This window comes from Panthera pardus, unplaced genomic scaffold (genome assembly GCF_024362965.1).
Source record: "Panthera pardus isolate Hobbes unplaced genomic scaffold, ASM2436296v1 HiC_scaffold_12, whole genome shotgun sequence".
Classification (NCBI taxonomy): domain Eukaryota; kingdom Metazoa; phylum Chordata; class Mammalia; order Carnivora; family Felidae; genus Panthera; species Panthera pardus.
This window is the reverse complement of record NW_026526677.1, coordinates 75,803,311-75,820,720: the sequence shown is the minus strand read 5'-3', so window position 1 is coordinate 75,820,720 and position 17,410 is coordinate 75,803,311. Positions and strand designations below refer to the sequence as shown.

The 17,410-nt window shown below is 40.2% G+C and overlaps 2 pseudogenes; one reads left to right on the top strand and one right to left on the bottom strand.

Annotated features, from left to right (window-relative positions):
* The first annotated feature begins 6,008 nt into the window (after positions 1-6,008).
* On the top strand, positions 6,009-6,593 carry LOC109267103 (cardiolipin synthase (CMP-forming)-like; annotated as a pseudogene).
* A 5,757-nt stretch (positions 6,594-12,350) lies between these two features.
* Positions 12,351-13,312, bottom strand: LOC109267053 (Y-box-binding protein 1-like; annotated as a pseudogene).
* Between the last annotated feature and the right edge of the window lie 4,098 nt (positions 13,313-17,410).

Sequence of the window (17,410 nt, the reverse complement as noted above, 5' to 3'; positions counted from 1 at the left end):
CCGACAGACTCCACCAGAAGCCTGCTAGAACCGACACATGAATTCAGCAAAGTCGCAGGATACAAAATCAATGTACAGAAATAGGTTGGATTTTTATACACCAATAATAAAGCAACAGAAAGAGAAATAAAGAATCTGATGCCGTTCACAATGGCACCAAGAATCATAAAATACCTAGGAATAAACCTAACCAAAGATGTAAAAGATCTGTATGCTGAAAACTATAGAAAGCTTATGAAGGAAATTGAAGAAGATACAAAGAAATGGAAAAACATTCCATGCTCATGGATTGGAAGAATAAATACTGTTAAATGTCAATACTACCCAAAGCTATCCACACATTCAGTGAAATATCAATCAAAATTGCACCAGCATTCTTCTCAAAGCTAGAACAATCCTAAAATTTGTATGGAACCACAAAAGACCCCGAATAGCCAAAGCAATATTGAAGAAAACCAAAGCAGGAGGTATCACTATCCCAGACTTTAGCCTCTACTACAAAGCTGTAATCATCAAAACAGTATGGTATGGGCACAAAAACAGACACAGACCAATGGAATAGAATAGAGACCCCAGAACTGGACTCACAAATGTATGGCCAACTAATCTTTGACAAAGCAGGAAAGAATATCCAATGGAATAAAAACAATCTCTTTAACAAATGGTGCTGGGAGAACCGGACAGCAACGTTCAGAAGAATGAAACTAGACCACTTTCTTACACCATACACAAAAAGAAACTCAAAATGGATAAAGGACCTGAATGTGAGACAGGAAACCATTCAAACCCTAGAGGAGAAAGCAGGAAAAAACCTCTTTGACCTCAGCCGCAACAATTTCTTACTTGACACATCTCCAGAGGCAAGGAAATTAAAAGCAAAAATGAACCATTGGGACCTCATGAAGATAAAAAGCTTCTGCACTGCAAAGGAAACAATCAACAAAACTAAAAGGCAACCGACGGAATGGGAAAAGATATTTGCAAATGACATATCAGATAAAGGGCTTGTATCCAAAATCTATAAAGAACTCAGCAAACTCCACACCTGAAAAACAAATAATCCAGTGAAGAAATGGGCAGAAGACATGAATAGACCCTTTTCTAAAGAAGACATCCAGATGACCAACAGGCATATGAAAAGATGCTCAATGTCGCTCCTCATCAGAGAAATACAAACCAAAACCACACTCAGATATCACCTCACGCCAGTCAGAGTGGCTAAAATGAGCAGATCAGGAGACTATAGATGCTGGCAAGGATGTGGAGAAACGGGAACCCTCTTATACTGTTGGTGGGAATGCAAACTCGTGCAGCCGCTCTGGAAAACAGTGTGGAGGTTCCTCAAAAAATTAAAACTAGAATTACCTTATGACCCAGAAATAGCACTGCTAGGAATCTACCGAAGGGATACAGGAGTACTGATGCATAGGGGCATATGTACCCCAATGTTTATAGCAGCACTTTCAACAATAGCCAAATTATGGAAAGAGCCTAAATGTCCATCAACTGATATATGTATAAAGAGATGTGGTTTATATATACGATGGAAAACTACTTGGCAATGAGAAAGAATGAAATCTGGCCATTTGCAGCAACGTGGATGGAAGTGGAGAGTGTTATGCTAAGTGAAATAAGTCAGGCAGAGAAAGACAGATACCATATGTTTTCACTCATATGTGGATCTTGAGAAACTTAACAGAAGACCATGGGGGAGGGGAAGGGGGAAAAATTTACAGAGAAGGAAGAAGGCAAACCATAAGAGACTCTTGGATACTGAGAACAAATTGAGGGTTGATGGGGGGGAGGAGAAAGTGGGCGATGGGCATTGAGGAGGGCACTTGTTGGGATGACCACTGGGTGTTGTATGGAAACCAATTTGACAATAAATTATATTTTAAAAGATTCCATGGATTTATGTACATTGGTTTTGTTTCCTGCAACTTACTGAATTCATTTATCAGTTCTAGTAGTTTTTTGGTGGTCTTTAGGGTTTTCCATATATTGTATCATGCCATCTGCAAATACTGAATGTTTTACTTCTTTACTGATTTGGATTCCTTTTATTCCTTCCTCTTGTTTGATTGCTGTGGCTAGGACTTCTAGTGTTACATTAAACAATAGTAGTGAGAGTGGACCTCCATATCTTGTTCCTGACCCTGGGTAAATGCCCTCAGTTTTTCCCTATTGAGTATGATGTTAGCTGTGGTTTTCCCATACAAGACCTTTATTATGTTGAGGTATGTTCCCTCTAAACCTACTCTGTTGAGGGTTTTCATCATGAATAGATGTTGTACTTTGTCAAATGCTTTGTCTGCATCTATTGAAATGATCATATGGTTTTTATCCCTTCTTTTGTCGATGTGATATATCATATTAATTGACTTGCAAATATGGAACGACCCTTGCATCCCAGGGATAAATCCCAGTTGACTATGGTGAATGATTTTTTCTAATGTATCATTGGATTTGCTTTGCTAATATTTTATTGACGATTTTTGCATATGTTCATCAGAGATATTGACCTGTAGTTCTCCATTTTTGTAGTTCTCTTTTACCTGGTTTTAGTGTTGGGAGAATGCTAGCTTCACAGAATGAATTAGGAAGTTTTCCTTCCTTTTCTACTTTGTGGAACAGTTTGAGAAGAATAGGTATTAACTCTTCTTTAAATGTTTGGTAGAATTCACTTGTGAAGCCATCCGGTGCTGGACTTTTATTTGCTTGGAGTTTTTTTGACTACTGATTCAATTTCACTGCTGAAAATTGGTCTGTTCAAAATTTCTATTTCTTCCTGATTCAGTTTTGAGAGGTTATATGTTTCTAGGACTTTATCTGTTTCTTCTAGGTTGTCCAATTTGTTGGCATATCATTTTTCATAATATTCTCTTATAATGTTTTATATTTCTGTGGTGTTGGTTGTTATTTCTCCTCTTTCTTTTTTTTTTTTTAAAGTTTTATTTATTTATTTTTTTGAGAGAGAGAGAGAAACAGAGTGTGAATAGGGGAGGGATAGAGAGAGAAGGAGTTACAGAATCCCAACCAGGCTCCAGGATCTGAGCTGTCAGCACAGAGCCCGACGCCAAGGCTCAACTCACGAACTGGGAGATCATCACCCGAGCCACATCAGATGCTTAACCGACCGAGCCACAGGGTGCCCCTATTTCTCCTCTTTCATTTCTGATTTTATTATTTGGGCCCTCTCTCTCTCTCTCTGTCTCCTTTTTTTTTTTTTTTTTTTTTTTTAGAAGTCTGACTAAAGGTTTAATTATTTGGTTGATCATTTCAAAGGACCAGATCTTCGTTTCATTGATGTGTTTTTTTGTTGTTTTAGTTTCTATTGTGTTTATTTCCAATCACTGTTACTTTTGTAACATGCTGTACAGTCCATCAGGATAATAGGAAACTTATTATCAATCTAAAATTGTTTTGCCCTCATTTCTTCCTTCGGGAGTGGAGAAGTAAGAACAATGAGAGCCAGGATGGTCAGGGAACCTTAACTTTCTTTCCTATCTGCAGACTTTGGATGGCCGTAATGGTAGAGAGCAGACCTTAGAAACCAGCTACCCCACCTGACCTACAGTTTTACTTTGAATGGAGGACAAGGGTAATGCATTTCAGGGCGTTACAGAGTTTCCGTTTGGGATGATGAAAAGGTTCTGGAAATGGACAGTGGTGATGTTTGTACAACAATATGGGTACACCTAATGCTACTTAATTGTACACTTAAAAATGTTAAAATGGAAAGTTTTATGTTATGTATATTTTATCACAACAAAAAGATTTAAGGAATTACAAACATAAGGAGTAAGGAATGACATAAAAAATATTTCTGATAGAAAAAGCATGATGTGGGGGCGCCTGGGTGGCGCAGTCGGTTAAGCGTCCGACTTCAGCCAGGTCACGATCTCGCGGTCTGTGAGTTCGAGCCCCGCGTCAGGCTCTGGGCTGATGGCTCGGAGCCTGGAGCCTGTTTCCGATTCTGTGTCTCCCTCTCTCTCTGCCCCTCCCCTGTTCATGCTCTGTCTCTCTCTGTCCCAAAAATAAATAAAAAACGTTGAAAAAAAAAATTTAAAAAAAAAAAAAAAAGAAAAAGCATGATGTAAAATTATATCTATACTATAATTAAAAGAATCTAAAATCTACACAAATGAAAAAGGATTAGAAAGGATCATGGAAAATTAAAAGTATATTATAGGACCATGGGATTATGTATGAATATCTTCTTTCTTTTATTTATAATTTTAATAATGTTGGCACAATGTTTTTGATGTCAATTAACATAATTAGGCAATAATTGCCTACCCTCTTCCTCCCCTCCCCTAAATGCTGAATTTGAATAAAGGAATGTATATAGATAAGATTAAGAGTGCCTAGAAACACCTCCTTCTGCCTTGAGGGCTCAAGGAACAAATCAGCCTGGAAATGCTTGAAGAGGAACAGAAAAAAATTCTCACTTGGATGTAGTCCCTGGTCTATTCTCACCATTGAGCTCTGCCTAATAGAATGGCTTTCTAGAACTCTTCTGATTTGTTACTTGCCAGAATGGACTAAAAATACATCTTTTCAAAATACTTCCTGTATCAGCAGCAGAATCAATATAAATCCTCCAGAGGTCTTGGTATTTAGGACCCTAGATCTCTCCTTGGGTTACTTGTGCAGAGTAGTCATAGTGTGTTAGGGTTCAAGGATGCAAAGGAACCTTATTTGACCATTTTGTACTTCTCACATGCCAGAATCTAGATGAGGCATTCAGGTGTTTTAGCTCCCTCTCAGAGTAAGGTGCTGAGATAGGTATCTTTATCTCCATTTCAAAGGTGAGAGACTTGAGGTTCAAAGGCGAGAGACTTGAGGTTCAAAGGATTAAGGAGCTTGCTAGTGGCTTACAAGTCTGGCAATATGAAGAAAAAGGTAAGCTACCTGAAAACCCTCCACTCTTCTACCCTGGAAACTGTTGAATGTATTTATGACCAAAAATATAGCATTTTAAATGCATAGATGAATTCACAAGAAAAAGGAAGAAATATATAGATGTCAGTAACAAGAGAAAGGTATAAAGGAGAGTAGTGAGAATAGTAAGTAGTGAGAACAAAGCCTGTGGCTTCCTGAGGAAGATGCTAGAACTCAGTAACTTGGGCACTTAGATTTTGCCACCTGGTGAGCCCTGAAAATGAGCTCTTGGTCCTGCAAAGAATAGAAGTTAGCACTGAGGCCTATACACACAGCCAGAATCGTCTACAAGTAAAAGGCTCAGTAAAAAGGTGAACTAGAAAAACAAAATCCATCCACCAGCACTGAATGATAGCAAAGAATATCTCTGTTTTCACCTAGAAACTAAGTGAGGAAAAAAAAAAATAAAATAGTTTCAGTCAAGAATATGCAAACCTGGAGCTTTATTTCATGAGGATTTGTATTTGATTTTCTCTTGGGTATTTCTTTTTGGTTATTCTCACGGTCCCAGAAACTCCAGGCCAAGGAATTCTAATAATTGATCCCAAGCCAGTGATAGCTCACTTAATTCTGAGAGAATTAAGTGGAAAATTCTGGAGGGAGGCCAAGCCAGGCCACAAGAATTTCTCTTAGGAAAAACAAGCAAGGCTCATCAGTGATGAGCTCAGAATCAACATTTTCAAAACACATGAGGAGAACATCACCACGTGCCCAAGTCAGCAGACAGTAAATAGCAGGATTTGAGCCCTTTTAAAAACGTGAGATAATGGGATTGAAATCTAAGAGATAGGACATAAGTATATTTAAATTAATTCATGAAGAAATAAACCCTAATAAAAAGGTGTCACTGTGAAAAACAATGGGTATATTTTTTTTTAATAGAATTTCTAAAAATTAAAAAAAAAAGTCATTGAAGCTGTAAACAGTGGATGAGGCAGACACCTGACACCTGGTGTTAGACACCCGAAGAGAAAACAAGTCAACTAGATGAGAGATATTAATCCCCTGGGAGGGGCCTTTGCTTGGGCACAAGAAAGGTGGTCCTCATAACTGCCACTGAGGCTCCAGGCAGACAATGGGGCCTGGCAAGCACCACCAAGCCTGTAAGAAAACCCACGGACAATTCCATGTATGTTGTCAATGACGAGAATCAACTTGGCCCCAGTTTGGGGCTCTTGGATTACTGGAGAAGATTTTGGTGTTGCCGGAGGAGTTTTTGCGTTAGTTGGGTTCACTGATCTGTTGGGTGGATTTATTGCTTGAAATTGGGACAATTGTGAGTAAATTTGGGAAACGTTCTTGGTCCACTTGCTGGTAAAATCCCAATGGCACCCTATATATTAGCTTGATCTATGCAAGTCTCACTCCAGTTTCACTTGCTTATGTGATAACGTCACAGATGTAATATTGGTGGCTACCAATATTTTTATGTCCGCTATTGCTTTCTTCCAATGCTGAAAACAGTTGCTAAGTTTTTCAACCCTTGCTGTGTCACTGCGAAATTAAAGCCAACGTTCGTCAGCAAAGTAAACATCGCAGCCCGGTTGATTTTGGCAGCTTCTTTGGCACCTCTGCTGTTCAGTTATGCTGACAGGATTCATCTTCAGACGCGGTGTTTGATATTTTGCAGCACAGCTGCCTCAGCTTAGTTACTAGCATTATGCTCCGAATGCTTATCAGGTGAAAAAATGTCGAGGAAAGTTATCCATCATCATTAGGAGGGAAGCAATATGCGTCACTGGAACCAAGGCCACTTGGAAATCTACAGGAATTTCCCATTTGAGTGCTCAGCCTGAAAAAGGACGTGTCATAAAAAACCATGTCATCAAAATTGAAGTACTGTGCATTGAAAATAAGCTTTATCATGAGGATATGCAGAATTTCCAGTGTATTTTTAAATACAAGTAGAACTTAGCATAGCATTTTTTTATTTGGGGGTTCTTGCTTAATTCACAAAACAAGTATTCCAATTATTATCAATCATTTCAAAATACATTAAAAAGAACACAGAAACTGAAATCATCACCTGTTTTAAGATAGAATTTAGAGGGGTGCCTGGGTGGTTCAGTTGGTTGAGCATACAACTCTTGATTTTGGCTTAGGTCATGATCCCAGGATCGTGGGATTGAGCCCCGTGTCAGGTTCCACGCTGAGCGTGTCAGGCTCTGTGCTGACAGTGTGGAGTCTGTTTGGGATTCTCTCTCTCTCCCTTTCCCCATTGACACAGGGCTCAGTCTCACGATCCTGGGATCATGACTTAAGCCAAAATCAAGAGTTGTATGCTCAACCGACTGAACCACCCAGGCGCCCCTCTAAATTCTATCTTAAAACAGGTGATGATTTCAGTTTCTGTGTTCTTTTTAATGTATTTTAAAATGATTGATAATAATTGGAATACTTGTTGTTTTGTAAATTAAACAAGAACCCCAAAATAAAAAAAATGCTATGCTAAGTTCTACTTGTATTTAAAAATACATTGGAAGTTCTGCATATCCTCACGATAAAGCTTATTTTCCCCCTCACTTGCACTCTCCCTCTTTCTAAAATAAAAAATTAAATTAAATTAAATTAAATTAGTCGCAAAGCACTAGGGAATTTTATGTGTTTAAATATATATCTCATGCAACCTGGCTGAAGAGTTCTGTGTTTGATTTTTAGATTTGTGGACATCGATAGTTCAATTATCTAATTGCTTAGGATAAGGAGAGAAAGAAGGAAGTTTAGCTATGGATAAAGAAAAGTTGTAAAGAGATTTAAAATGCAGGAAGTTTGAAAACAATAAATAAGATGAAACATAAAATAGAAGCTGTTGAAGTTTACACTCAGAAAAGTCCTCCAACTCTAGGGTGCCTATCAGTGTATGTACTGGGATAACGATTAGCACAGGTATTGGAATTTGAGAGCATGTCCATTACCCTTTGCTGTTTGGGAGACAATGATGTACACCACGCCTTTATACTGTGTCTCTTGCAGAGTCAGTTGACATTACACTGGAGCTTCTACTCAAGTGATATAAAAACAATATGAAGTTATATGTTTTTAAAAGGTTTTAAACTTCGAAGAGTCTTTTTGTCAATATTTTACAGGAATAAGAGAGTTGGAAGTAAAAATTATTTACAGGATTCAGCACAAAATGATAGTGAAATGAACAATATGAAAGAGTGGTTGGGATAGAAAGATAGGGTCTAATATATATCTAGTAGATGTTCTAGAAGGAAAGAAATAAAAACGTTTGACTTACAATAGCTGAAGTTTTCCTCAATTAATGAAAGACATAAATCCAGAAAAAGAGCATTACATTTCCAAACAGAATTTTAGAAGTCCATATCCTGGCCAATTGTATTGAAACTAATAGAGTAGGCAGTCAGACTAGAGCTGGAGACAAGGGTGGGGAAAAATGGGTTATACATTAGAACCCCCAGGGAACATCCTGATTTTGTGGCTCTCATCATCCTGGCCTTGTGGCTTCCAGTATCCCAGGGTTGACAGATCAAGAACCACAGGTGCAGAACAAGCACCCTCCTCTTATACCTCTGCCCCAGGGTAACCCCTAGGCTCATTATAATGCTTTTGAATTATAGTTCCCTCTCTGCATGGGGAAAAGCTGCCATAATGTTCTGATACAAACCTTGTAGGGTCAAAAACTCCTCCCCAGTCAGTGGGAGGAGCCCCCCCCCCCTCCAAATGATTGGAGGCAGCCTCCACTAGCCTCTACCGCCCTGTCCACGACCCCTGTAGCCTCAGGGAAGTTGCCACCTCTTTTCCTGCCTACTCTCCCATCTTGAGAGTATACTGTCCCAAAGAAACTGCTTTGGGCTTGCTGCTTTCCTTCTGGATGCCTTTATTCTAGCATAGGGCATCCCAGAACCAAGACCTCTATTCACACAACACAGAATCTCCCATTGGTAACAAAATCATAAAACATCAAAGACATAAAGGAGATTCTAAAAGTAGCCTGGGAGAACAGACAGGTCACCACAAATGGTAATTAGACTAACAACATACTTCCTAATAACATCAACAGAGAGGCTAGAAAAATGTCTCCAAAATACTGAGACAAAAATACCTGTTAACCTAGACTACTAGCTCCAGCTAAACTATCACATAAGGATAAAGACATTTTCAAACAAGGGGCACCTACCTGGGTGGCTCAGTTGGTTAAGTATCCAACTCTTGATTTCTGCTCAGGTAATGATGTGAGCAGGTCGTGAGATCAAGCCCTGCGTCAGGCTCTGTGCTGACAGTGTGGAGTCTGTTTGTGATTCTCCCTCTCTCTCTCTCTCCCTTTCCCCATGCTCTCTCTTTCTCTTTCTCAAATAAATAAAAAAACATTTAAAAAAAGACATTTTCAGGCAAATAAGAACTACTAACATATGCACTTCGGCAATAAAAAAACTGAATCCAGGTAGAAAGAATGAGATGTAAGAAGCAAAATTAAGAGGAAAAAGGATCAATTTGAACATGCATTGTTTGAATGAAATAATAATAAAACAACAATAATACTAATTAAAGTAATTTGGAGGTATTTTTTTAATATAGCACTAAAATACTAGCAAACAATAAAACAAAATGGGAGGGAGGAATCAGTTAAAGCCACTTACTGTCCTTGTGTTATTCGAGACAAAAGAAGAGATACTGAACAATTGTAGAATTTATGTTTAGCATTCATATTAAAAATTTAAGGGTAATTGCTAAAATAAAAGAAATAGAAGGAGCAATAGAGGAGGGAGCAGAAACAAAGAAAATTTTATCTAATAGGAGACAAGAAAGGGGCAGAAAAGAAACTCAAAAAAAAACAGAAATTAGAAAGAACAAAACAGGATAGTAGAAATCTACATATATGAATAATAAAAATAAACACACGAGAAGGTTAAACTTAGCAGTTACAAGGAAAGCCCAGAATATTTTAAAATTTAATTAAATATTGTTTAATATCATACAGCAGTTAAAATTAATGCACCAAATGTGTCAACAAGGATAAAGCCCCAAACACAATGTTGAGTGGGGGAAAAAAGATGTAAAACAATATTGCAACATTATAACATTTATGCATATTTTTAAATACCTCAAATTATAACACATATTGTTTTCTATATTTATACACCTACACACAAAAATTTATATAGTCAAATTGTTTCAAAAGTGCATGGGAAGAATACACAGAAACTTTGAGACAGTGGTTAGAGAAGTGGTAATGCTAGGGAAAAGGAATGAATGAGGGGGTAGGGCTTTTGCTATTTCTATAATGTTTTGATTCTTTTAAAAAATATTTAAACCAAACATGGTAGACTATTAATATCTATTTTATCTTCATAGGGTGTTGGTAATCCCTATCATTTCTCTACTTTTCTCAATGTTTACAATATTTCCCAATTTAAAATAAAAGTGTTTCACTAAAATCTTGTTTTAGTCTCCATTCCTGGGTTTGTATCCAAAGGAATTGAAAGCAGACTCAAACAGATACTTGTACACCAATGTTCATTGCAGCTTTACTCACAATAGCCAAGAGGTATAAACAACCCGAGTGTCCACCAACAAATAAATGAATAAACAAAAGGTAGTGCAGACAATGAAATATTTAAAAGAAATGAAGTCTTGATACATACTGTAACACGGATAAACCTTGAAACTATTACGCGAAGTGAAATAAGCCAGTTACAAAAGGACAAATACTGTATGATCCATTTATATGAAATATCTAGAATAGGAAAACTCATAGAAACAAAAATTAGACTAAAGGTTATCAAAGCTTGAGGGAGGGGGAATGGGAAGTTATCGTTTAATGGTTACAAGTTTCTGTTTGGGGTAATGCAAATGCTTTGGAGAGAGTGGTTATGGTTGCATACGTTGTAAATATAATTAATGCCACTGAACTCTACGCTTTAAAATGGTTAAAATACGGGTATCTGCCTGGCTCGGTCAGTTAAGCGTGGGACTCTTGATTTCAGCTCAGGTCATGATCAGCTAGTGAGATCAAGCCCTGGGGGTCAAGCTCCCGGCTCCACACAGGGATGGAGCCTGCTTGGGATTCTCTCTCTCCCTCTTCCTCTGCCCCTCCACCACTCACACTCTCACTCTTTCTCAAAAAAAAATGTTTTTTGAATGGTTAAAATAGTAAATTTTGTTACATCTATTTACTACCACTTTTTAAAAAATAATAAAGTAATATGTCAAAAACCATTGAATAGTTTGGGGCTTTTTGTTTATTATTTAAGACCTGTATTAACAGGTGCTTGCTGTTTGCTGACTTTTTTGAAAAAAAAATCAAGTTGTAAGCTTTTATCACAAAATTTAAAAATGAGGGTTCTTAAAATCTCAACTCCACCAGACATGAAACAATACTAAAACCTTTAAAGGTGTATTGAGAAAAACCAGACTTTAAACTGGTTTAAAGCCCAAAACTGGGGCTCCTGGGTGACTCCCACTTGGGCTCAGGCTCGGCTCATGACCTTAAGGTTTGTGGCTCAGGTCATGATCTGACAGTTTGTGAGTTCCAGCCCTGCTTCGGGCTCTGTGCTGACAGCTCAGAGCCTGGAGCCTGCTTCAGATTCTGTCTCCCTCTCTCTGTGCCCCTCCCCCACTCTTGCTCTGTCTCTCTCTGTCTCTCAAAAATAAACATTAAAAAAAATAAAATTAAGGGGCACCTGGGTGGCTCAGTCGGTTGAGCATCCGACTTCACTCAGGTCATGATCTCACAGCTCCTGAGTTCGAGCCCCACGTCAGGCAGCGTGCTGACAGCTCGGAGCCCGGAGCCTGCTTCAGATTCTGTGTCTCTCTCTCTCTCTCCCCCAACCTACTCGCATTCTGTCTCTGTCTCTCTCAAAAATAAATAAACATTAAAAAAATTTTTTTAAATAAATAAAATTAAATTAAATTAAAATTAAAACAAAATGAAACAAATACAAAAAAAAACCCCACACATTTGTCATTAGCAAAAAGATACATCTTGAGGTAAAAAAAAAAAACCCATGTTGCATAAATAATGCAGACTGTTCTAGCTACCTGGTCAACAGGTAAAAAGCAAGCATTTAAGGTCTTCCGCTCCAATCTTTCGTTCATTTCTTTCTTTTTCTTTTTCTTTTAATTTTTAAATGTTTATTTATTCTTGAGAGAGAGAGAGAGAGAGAGAGAGAGACAGAGACAGAGACAGAGACAGAGCATGAGCAGGGGAGGGGCAGAGGGAAAGGGAGACAGAATCCAAGCAGGCTCCAGGCTCTGAGCTGTCAGCACAGAGCCCAACTTGGGGCTGAACCCACGAGTAGCCAGATCACGTCCCCAGCCGAAGTCAGACACTCAACCGACTGAGCCACCCAGGCACCCCTCCTTCATTTATTATTGCTGGGATTTCAAATTCATTTCTTCTTGCTGGGTAGTTAAACTTGACAGTAGAAAGGGTAAGCTGGCATTTATTCAGTCTCGCCCTCTGGAGAGGCCGCATTCTCAGCTGGTGGATGGACGGCTTTGGTCTCTTTGCCATCTTGTGGTTTCGGGTGTCCTGGGTGTCTGTGTTGGTATTCGAAGGCGCAGTACTATCAGCGTTAGGTGTCTGTTGACCTTGGGTCTCAGGTCCTTGATTTTCCATAACCTTCTTCATTGCCCTCCTCTCTAGGCCGTCCTTGCCGCGGGGGACTCCTACGGAATCACGGTCTCTACCCCCGTCCATACTCTGTCTTACGCGTCTACCTTGTTCTCCTGCACCCCCCAGGTCAGCAACTCCCATCCCTTCTCCCTGCACGGGAGGAGTGAGGACAGCGGTTGACGCCCGCCCATAGGGTCTCCTTGAGGTCAGGCGGGCACCGTGGCCCAAGTAAGGGCGGGTGTTGAGGGATCTGGCCTTCGGGAGCACTCTCCCATCTCCCCTTCTTTCCCTCTCTCTCTGTTCTGGCACTTACGCAGCCAATTGTAGGGAGGACCCCGCGCGGTGGCGAGCGGCCCTCCCCTGGCATATTTCCTCCCTGGCCCTGGGGCTCCGCCAGGACCTGTAGCGTTTACTCCCTCTGCACCCTTCTTCAACAACATCGAACTCCACAGTCCGTGCAATTGCTGCACTGCGAAGGTCCTTCCTGGAGTCATTCTTCTTTGTGGCCGTCTGGGGTACAAATCCATCTTCCTTGGTGTCGTTCCTGTCGATGAAACCTTGTCTGTTTCTTACATCGAACCATTTTACTGTTCCCAAAACCTTCCTTGCAATGACCTTCTTGTCCCGGTAGGTGCCTCCGGGTGAGCCCTTCTGGGCCGCTGCTCCCTGGGCAGCGACAGGCGGTTGGGGCGGGGCCCGCAGGCAGGTGGCTGTGAGCTGCTGCGGCGCGTGGTGGCGGCTGCGGTGACTGGCTGCCTTTGGCCCCTGTGGCTCACCCCGGGCGGGCATGAATGTAACTAGGCCGGCACTGGTTGTGTGTCTGCCCAGGGTCTCCAGGGTCTCTGCTCGCGCTGTGGATCCAACCCCAGCAGTACACTTTGAGTGAATTATTTTCTGCGTGTGTGTGAATTATTTTCTGCGTAAGACTGTTTTGGGAAATCATGATCATAAGTGGTAGCCTGAAAATAAAACTGATTCGAGCCGGATATCCCAGGACCAAGTGCCAGTTTGGTCATCTGAGCCTCTGTTTTTATGTTTATAAGATGTACTAGATGACCCGTAGGATTCTTTCCAGCAGCAAGAATACAAGATTCCACACAAGACAGAGTTGAAGCGCATCAACACAGGTTTCTCTGGGCTGCTTGAAGGTGAAGCTCAGGTTTATGAAAAGTCGAGGGTTGGTTGCTTCATGTTTGTGGCAGGTGGTGGGGAAATCCCCTTGAGAGATCCCCGTGAACTGCTTTGTTAGAGAGAGACACCTGAATCAAATGGAAGAGAAGAAAGAAAAGGCTTTGAAGCCAGTAATTTAATCCTGACCGAGCTGTTGGAGCCTTGATCTGAGCCTAGGCAGTCCTTAGGGGATTGGGCCATTTTCCAAATCGCTCATGATGAGTTGCAACTGAGGCTGTTGCTGTCCACCCTACCCCCATTGTTCTAATGCCAGATTTGTATTTCATAAATGATACCTATCTTCATCTGGATAGAGAAAATTTTAGTGTATTCATCCTCATTCTGTTTAGCTCCAGGATACAGAAGCAGGCAACGTGTAGGATCCGCTGCAGACTTGGGCTCAAAATAAAAAGAAATTTTCTAGCAATTAAAATGACATGAAAATGGAATGACAATCTGATAATACGGTGAAACTCATTAGTAGGCGTGTCCAAGAAAGAGACCACACCGCCAAGATTGCAGTGGAGCAGTTCTCAAACCTCCTCTGCCTCAGAAACACCTGGAAAGCTTCTTAAGCCACAAGATTGCTCAGCTCCATCCCAGAGCTTCTGATTCAGCAGGCTTAGGGCAGAGCCAGATAATTTGCTTTTCTAACAAATTCGCAGGTGCTGCTGGTGTTGCTAATCCAGGGGCCACACTTTGAGAACCACTGCTAAAGAGGATCTCCTACCATTGGGCTGGCTGCTGTAATGACTTCCAAGGTATCCTCCAGCTCTGGGATTCTATGAATCCATGGAAAGCCCATAGAACAAGACAAACATTCAGGTTCCAAAGAGATGAATTTGTGCCCCAAATGAACTCAGTTCATTTTAGTTCAAAGAACCAAGTATTTATACACCCATGATATTCTTACTAGCACATGAAACAGTCAAGGAACTAGTTTTAAAATTATAGCAAATGATCCCAGCTCGCGAAGAGCCTACACTTGAACTGGGAAGGCAAAGCCTTGTTCCTCCATGTAACTTTCACCTATTCGACAAATGTTCATTATGTTTCTACTATTCTCCAATCTAGAAGCTATGCACGGGGGTACAAAGGTGGGAAAAAATGCACTCCAATCTAAGTACATAAAGTTATAACCTTCCTAAAAATTTATTCACATGTAAAAGGGAAGAGATATCTACTTCCCAAGATCATTGTGAGAATTAAATTAGATAATTGTTTATGAAAGTGACCATGACAGTACCTGGTGCAGAGAACAGGTGCTCAATAAATACAGTAGTAGTAATCCACGGTTTTACTTACCCGCAGTGATTCGTGGTCTGGAAGGAGATGATCCATCCGTCTTCTGACTGTTGTCGGAAGGCCCATAGTAGCCTAACGCTAGGTCACCAGGTGTTAGGTCACCTAACGCTACATTCACCTTGCTCTGTCTCATCACATAGGCATGTGATCACCTCACATCATCACAAGAAGGGTGAGTATGGGACAATAAGATATTTCGAGAGAGAGGGAGAGACCACATTCACATAACTTTTATTCCAGCGTATTGTTATTATAATTGTTCTATTTTATTATTAGCTATTGTTAACCTCTTACTGTGCCTAATTTATAAATTAAACTTTATCATATCTATATCTATATCTATATCTATCTATATAAAAACAGAATAGGTAGCGTTCAGTACTATTTGTGATTTCAGGCATTCACTGGGGGTCTTGGAACATATCCCCCATGTGTTAGGGGAAAGCACTGTACTTCTTTTGTCTGGGATGCTTCCTATCAGAAATAAAACTTGATCTAGTCCTTGAGAGTCAAGGAAGTAAGTTTCACAGCCATCATATCTCCATGGAACAAGTGAGCAGGGTATTTTTCTAAACACTCCTCATGGTGATCTGGTTCCTTCTGCTGTCTCAATTTCTCCTTCCCTACCCACAGCAGCAGAACTAAGTCTCAAAGGACCCTGAGAAAAGCAGCGAGAGCAGTATCATCACTGACGCTGCCACTCCAAGTATCGCGGACAGTGATGAGCTGACAAGCAGAAGTGTACAGAGTTTCTCAGCTTCGGCACCATGACATTGTGGATTGGATAGTTTTTTTGTTACTGGGGACTGTCTGCGCATGGTGAGATGTTTGGCAGCGTCCCTGGCCCCTATCCACTAGCAGCCAGAGGCACTTCTTCCCCCACTGCAACACCCAAAAATATCTCCAGACACTTCCAATTGCCCCTGAGGCTAAAATCACCCCCAGGACAGAAACGCTGGGGTAGGTGGACTCACACACACAGAGTTGCCATATTTAGCAAATAAAAATACAGGAGCCCTGAAAAGGCAACCCATAAAGTGGGAGAAAGATCATATATCTGATATACGGTACCAAGGATTAATTTCCAAAGTATACAGAGAATTCCTACAACTCAACAACAACAACAACAACAACAAATTCAAAAATGGGCAAAGGACTTAAAGTTCCCCACAAAAGGCATGTAGATGGCCATAAATTTATTTATTGTTTTTCTAACATTCAAAGCACATGAAAAGCTGCTCAACATCAGTAGCTATTTGGAAAATGCAAATCAAAATGACAATGAAGCATGGGGGGAAATGATGGAAGAAAATATTTACAAGCCACATATCTGATAAGGGATTAATATCCAAAGTACATAAGGCAACCCTAAAATTCAAGAGCAAAGAAATAACACAATAGAAAAAATGGACAAAGAGGGGCGCCTGGGTGGCTCAGTCAGTTAAGTGTCTGACTTCAGCTCAGGTTATGATCTCACAGTCCGTGAGTTCGAACCCCGCATCAGGCTCTGTGCTGACAGCTCAGAGCCTGGAGCCTGCTTCAGATTCTGTGTCTCCCTCTCTCTCTGCCCCTCCCCTGCTCATGCTCTGTCTCTCTCTGTCTCAAAAATAAATAAAAAACATTAAAAAAATTTTTTTAATGGACGAAGAACTTGAACAGACATTTCTCCAAGGAAGACACACAAAGAGCCAACAGACACAGGAAAAGATACTCAAAACCATTCATCATCAGGGAAATACAAATAAGAACTACAATGAGATATCATCCCACACCTGTTAGGATGGCCATTATTTAAAAAAAAAGAAAAGAAAAGAAAAGAAAAGAAAAGATGCATATTGGCAAAGATATAAGAATGGAACCCTTGCACACTGTTAGTGGGAAAATAAAATGTTGCCACTGCTATGAAAAACAGCATGGGGATTAAGAAAGAAAGAAAGAAAGAAAGAAAGAAAGAAAGAAAGAAAGGAGGGAGGGATGGAAGGAAGGAAGGACTACCATATGATCCAGCAATCCCACTTCTAGATATTTATCCAGAAGAATTGAAATTAGAATCTTGAAGAGATATTGGCACTCCCATGTTCACTGCAGCATTATTCACCATAGACAAGACAACCTAAAATCCGTGATGGATAAAGAAAATATGGCAATGTACATACAATGGAATGTTATTCAGTCTTTTGAAAAGAAGGAAATTGTGTGAAATGTGACAATATAGATGAACCTTGACGACACCATGTAAGGGGAGATAAGTCACAGAAGGACTAATACCTCATGATTCCACTTAGATGAGTTATCTAAAATTAACAAACTCACAGAAGCAGAGAGTAGAATGGTTGTTGCCAGGGGCAGGAGGGGGAAATGGGGAGATGGTATTCAACAGATACCAAGTTTCAGTTATGCAAGATGAATATG